Here is a 6,127-nt window from a genome sequence, read left to right as displayed (position 1 = left end):
AGGAAGCCGTCTAGAAAAAAAAAAAAAGGGGCTGTTTATTAAAAGAGCTAGTTTGTATAAACAAATACTGAGATGCAACTATGCGATAGCACCAAAGCATCACAAAGGGAGTATTTGAAAACCTTGAGTAGAGTAGCATAACTTAATAGCAGTAATCAAGCAAATCAGGACAAAATGGTCTCTACTTTTAGTAATTTCCATTATTTTAACATCTCTCATCATGATTTTTGAATGTCCACGAAGAAAAGAAAGTACCTTTGACATGAGCTAGGACTTAGAAAACAGATTTACATTGTCGCATCACTGGCAGCAACTTAATATACCCAGCTTAAAAATTATCCTGGTCATTCAATAAAGTAATTTACTTCATAATCCGAATAGAAGTACTGTTTGGCTGAATTTGATAAAGTCAGAGGAAATCCTATGGCATTATGACAAGAAGTGAATTCCAGAAAAGGGAAATAACTGTAACAATCAGAGCAATCTTGCTTACATGCCGGTCAAATTCCAGGAATTAAAACTAAAACAAAACCCAGGCTGTGCAAAGTTCCCATTGTACCTTTTATCCTGATAAGAACAGGGCTTGAAAGCTATTGTGTGTATATGTTTCCTTTTATTCAATCATTTTACCTCTTTCAGCTTTTATTGTCTCACTTATACATGGATATAAACGTTTGCATATAAAACCTATATGGCAAGTTTGTTTCCATTTCTTAAAATTAGTGTTACTGGTATACAGAAGTCACACAAGTCTCTCTTTCAATGCTCAGTCCTAAATGGTCTGATGAGAGCTGATTACAGTCATATAAAAACTGATTATGATTCCTTGTGGTATCAATTTAGCATATGTGAAAAGACAGCAATATCAAAGATTTTAAATTTGGATGCACAGATGCAATTATTTCAGTTCATAGCTTCCATTGTCACTAAGTTTCAGCAGTTCCCATGGGTGGAGTTCCACAAAAACAGATGCCAAAATACTGAAAGTAGTGGTGCTTGACCATAAGGCAGAAGAACCACCTCAGGTGAGATGCACCCCAATAATGCCTTGGGAGAGTGGTATATTCAGGCAGAAATGGTCAGTCACCAACATGGTCTAGCTCTTCCCAGATCAAAATACTGCGAATTCGTCCCTGAAACTTGCAGCCTGTTGCTGCCCATGACATGTGAACCTCACATGCCAGGGAGGAAGGTGCTGCTTTCTGTGTTGTATTAACTGACATCCTTGACACTCTGCTTTTCCTCCAGAAAATGATTAAATACCTCTTTTTTCTAACCCAACCTGGATGGAAGAGGAAGGAGACTCCCATCCTTTAAGCCTCCAAGGGTTAGAGTGCTGTTGCAGGATTTGGAATACCTACTTTAATTGCTGCTTTCTTGAGGAGCCCCAAACAGAATGATACTACTCCTTAGGAAAATGCCTTAGTAGCCAGTACTTCCACCATTAGCAGATGGGCTGCTTGGCATATGTGGGGCACTGGATCTGGTTTTTCAGTTCTCACTTTTAACATCCTTCCTCTTTTCATGAATGCTAAGCAGTCAGAATGTGAGTGAGAGGGATAAAATTACTCTTCAGACTAATGACTGCTGCACTTATTCAAGAGGAAGATCTGTTCTACTGCATGTTTACATATTTCATATAAAACTCTAGCTTGGATAACTGTTTCGCCATTTTATCCTTTCATGTAAAAATAAATTCAGTTATTGGATCACAACCTAGAACTCTATGCTTCCTGAATTCCGTGGTATTCTACTGCTCTTAAAACACTACTGAATTACTCTCTTTCTTGACATTCTCTTTCTCTGCATGCTGTAGGCCTATTACGTACTGAACATTACATGTTCAGGACAAACTCTGGAATTTCTTTTTGGCATCCTAGAAGGAACAGACATTCAAGTATTAACAACTGAATCTTGGAGATTGCTGTTGCCATTTTAGGATATTACCAAATGCAGGCTGTCTGCCCTGTCTTTATTGGAAGCTTCAATACCCGGTTCTAGTAGGAAATGCAGTCCCTCTCTACAACTGCTTTCCAGAACCGAAAACATGACTGTCAGGGATTTGAGTTAGGGATAAACTGATATATCTGGCTCAGGTAAGGAAAGCCATACCTAGCACACAGGCTTAGTTACAAGCCAGATACTGACATGGAGAGTGCTGAAGGTATATTCAAAAAATGCCCAGTGTGTAGAGATAGCCAAACTCACTGTGATAAGCTGCAAGGACTGAGGAGCTGTGCTGCAGGAACACTATCAAATGGTAGCTGCCTTCAGAAGTGCAGGGTAGACAGCAGTGATGGTTACTTGTAAAAGTATCGGAGCCATAAGATTGTCAGGCTGAAAAATTGTCTCAGGCCGAAAAAGAAATTAAAGCATGTCATGTCCCCGATCTCTGACAATTAAGAAGAGACCAATACACCAGCAGGTGTGGTGAACACCATATTTTGCGTACTATCTGATCTTCAGCCTTGCTTATAACATGTCCAAAAAGACCTTTTACAGCATTGTACTGTTGGATACAAACAGACACTGAAACATTCCTTCGTATGACTAGAAATAGAATTCGTATAGAAAACCCCAACCAACCAACCAAAATTATATTAATATGAAGATTTATAGTATAATTAAAATAAAATATTTTTATATAAAGAATAATAGCTTATAACTGAAATGATTCTCGGGTGAATCCCAGTACTGTTTGCTAACTGTATGGGAAGGTCGTGTTTGAACCAAAGGCTTTGGAGTGAAAGATTTGAAAAAGGCAATCCCAGAAATGCCTTCTTAAGCCAGTTTATATCCTGTGAAAACACTGTAAATGAAACAAACACATTTTGGTAGCCCATCTAATGTCAATAATGTAGTGCCCATGTTGGAATTCATACTTATTTAGTTCTGTAATACACTGAGGTTTATGGCTCATATGTCACTATGTGTATATACACCACTTCTCTTCCCACTCATGAATATGTAACTGCAGCATATATTTGCATAAAACATATGTTTTATTAACATTTATGTATTTATAGTCTTTTAATGCAGTATAACAGTGGGAAGTTAAGAGTTCTGGCAATGTATTACCAGTCACAACTCTGCAGAACTCTACCTAATACTTTGAAGAATATTAGGAATCCTGGAACCAGGTTTTCAAGATAAATGTGTGTAAATTTGATTTAACATTTATTAATGTACAGAAAAGACATATAAAAATAAAAGGAGTAGAATACACAATTTTAAATAAATTTATTAAATTTTACCTCTATTTAATAAGCAAAATTTGTTTTACTGGAATAGATAAGGACATTTATTTGTGTGTGAGTCTATAGAATCTTTGCCAACATTAACAACTGTGAGCTTAGCTTGATAATAACCAGGCAAAGATTATTAAAAAAAAAAAAAATCAGTTGTTCCAGCTGCCTGGCCTGTGTACAATCAGGCTTTCATGAAAAATCTGGGGAGTGGTTTGACAGAACCAGAAAGCAGCTGTTCTCAACAGCACACTTCCGCTCAGAAACTACAGCTGAGTGAGAATTAATGCTTCTTTTCACATTAGTGCACTCTTTCAATGGTCCTCGTGGCAGCTGTTGCTGTGCTTCCCCTAACACTCAAACTGGAGTTGTACTAGGACTGCACACAACAACTGACAAAACGTTCAGTAGGCAAAAGTCCTGAAATGTCAGGGAACTGGTCTAGGTAAATCATGTGTTGTTTTTATGGTCCTTGTCCTTTCAATATCGTACTTCCTGGAGCAGGAAGATAATACTTTGGTCCTACATCCCAGCTGTCTATCTCAGAAGAAGTTGTCTATCTTATACTTGGAGGAACTGGCCTCTGTGGAAATAGTAATAAACTTTTGGAGTTTCTTCCTTTTACTATGCAATAACAGATTAATGACTGGAGGTATATTTGCAGCTTTACCACTTCGCTAATAATTACTGTGAGAAAGTAATTTTATACATGGTACTACAATTTCTTCACATGTGGCATAGGAATAATTAAACTTACCTTCTTCATGGAACATCATGAAGTCTGTGTAGGAAGCTGGAAGCTGAAATTATTTTAAGAATATTGGGAAGACATTGAGGAACATAGCTTATATGGTTTTACATCAACCATCACATCTTTTATATCTAGTTTGAAATGGCATGTGGCAGTTGTGTCAGCCACTGAGATTACAGCCCACATAGCTTTTCAACAGATATACTGTTTATATATACAGTCATGGAAATCCAACAGTCTTACCCTGTCGTTTTCCACATGCTTTTCAGGAAGCACGACAGAGCAAAGTTTTTCTGTTTTTTGCAGAGGTGTTTGGGGGAGTGCTGAATCCTGCATTACTTGAAATGACTTCTTCAGAGCATTTACTATCAAGAGAGCTCCATAAACTTCAGCTCCTAATTAAAATAAATCTTCCACGTGCTCCTAAAGTAAGAGTCAGCCTTAATTACTAAATTCAACCTCCGACTATTCATATTTGATTGTACTTTCAAAAATGCTTTTATAACAAGGTCAGAGCATCCTAAAAAGAGATGGTTTGATCTATTTTTGGAACATTTGGGAAATCTGGAAATGTCGTTGGAGCCCACTAGATGTCACTGCCACCATACAATAGACTACTGCAGAAATGTTGCCGTCACTGTCTTTGCAGGCTACATACTTCTGTGTAAGGCAGCAAGTGTCTAAGAATTGCTGGGAGAAATAAGTTGTGGTCAGTATTGCACCAAGCAGTGCATACAGGGATGAGGAAGGAACAGTGTATTAAAAGGGTCACAGCAAATCTGCAGCTTTTGTGATAGCAGGCTATTGCCAAAATTAACCAAGGAACAAAGAAAGACATTGGAGTCTTGAATTTCTGACATGGAAATGAAAGGTTCAGTTATACCTTTAGAGCAGATGAAGTCATGAGCTGTGACAAACACTGAACAGAGTTCTTGGAGTATCTAAAGAAGCTTCTCTCCACCATATCTCTTTTAATAAGGCCTGTAATTATGTCATTGTGGAAGTGTGTGTCATATTTACTCTAAAAATTTTCCACTCTGTGGATTATTCCACTGTCATTAGAATGTGGGCTTGAGGACTGAAACTTGTAATTCATTCTTTGTTTGCCATATACAGGGTGCAATGCTACTTATCATGCTAATTAGCCCTCACCAATGGATAGTTCGTGCTTTATATTTTATAAGCAATCACCAAATTTTTAGAAAATTGCAACAATTTATTCTTTTCTTTTAAAAATAAGTCAATCATATCAAGTTCTGCCTGAGGTGACTAAAAGATACCAAAGCCACAGCTCATAACTGCAGTGCCAAAGCAAAGGTGTGTTGGAGATGGTGAATTCTCAGTTCCAGGCTCTGGGTCCTATAGAGAACAAAGCGTTAGGCCTTTTGCTCGAGCAAAGACAAAATGTCCCTTCGAATTCAGGTGCAACTCTAGAATGGATGATGGAGTGATTTCATGTCTGCTGGTATTACAGAGGTTGACATTTAGCATTTTATTTTTATTTTTATTACTGGGCGCACATGACTAGATAATATTCTCCAAAGAGTGTATAAAGTGAATAACTGCTCTCTGAAATTCCATTGCCAGCAATAGAAGAAAATACAAACACACTGGCACGTTTAAAAATTATGCCAAACAATGTTTTATTTTGATTTTGATTATTTGTCTCAAGCTTTCTTTTATTATAAGTTGCTAATGCTGATATTTACTTGGCACATTAAAAAGTAACATTTCTCTCAGTACGACTTTTTCTAAACAAAACTTGCAAATTATAATTACATATGGTCATATGTGTCTACGTACATGTCTCTATGTATGTACATATGCATCTGTACAAGTGATCATATTTATATTACATGATCATTCTGTTTTGCACACTTCATTATCTGAAAGTGATCTTTCCATACGTCTATAGCAGTGTCTCAGATATTCACCAAAGTGCCACCTCAAGTGTCAATAGTGCTTTCCCCTGTGATGTGATGCAAGAGTAATTGGTTTATTCTTCAGCAGAACGTGTTATTTAAAAATACGTAGCTTTTTTATAATATTTGACAATGTATTGCCAAAAAAACCCAGCTTCATATAGAGTCAGGTTACATGAATAATTGGTGTTTAGCCTCCGACAAAAAAG

The sequence above is a fragment of the Lepidothrix coronata genome, unplaced genomic scaffold (assembly GCF_001604755.1).
Source record: "Lepidothrix coronata isolate B3197 unplaced genomic scaffold, Lepidothrix_coronata-1.0 Scaffold12, whole genome shotgun sequence".
NCBI lineage: Eukaryota > Metazoa > Chordata > Aves > Passeriformes > Pipridae > Lepidothrix > Lepidothrix coronata.
The sequence above is the reverse complement of the archived record's forward strand: the minus strand, read 5'-3'. Positions refer to the sequence as shown.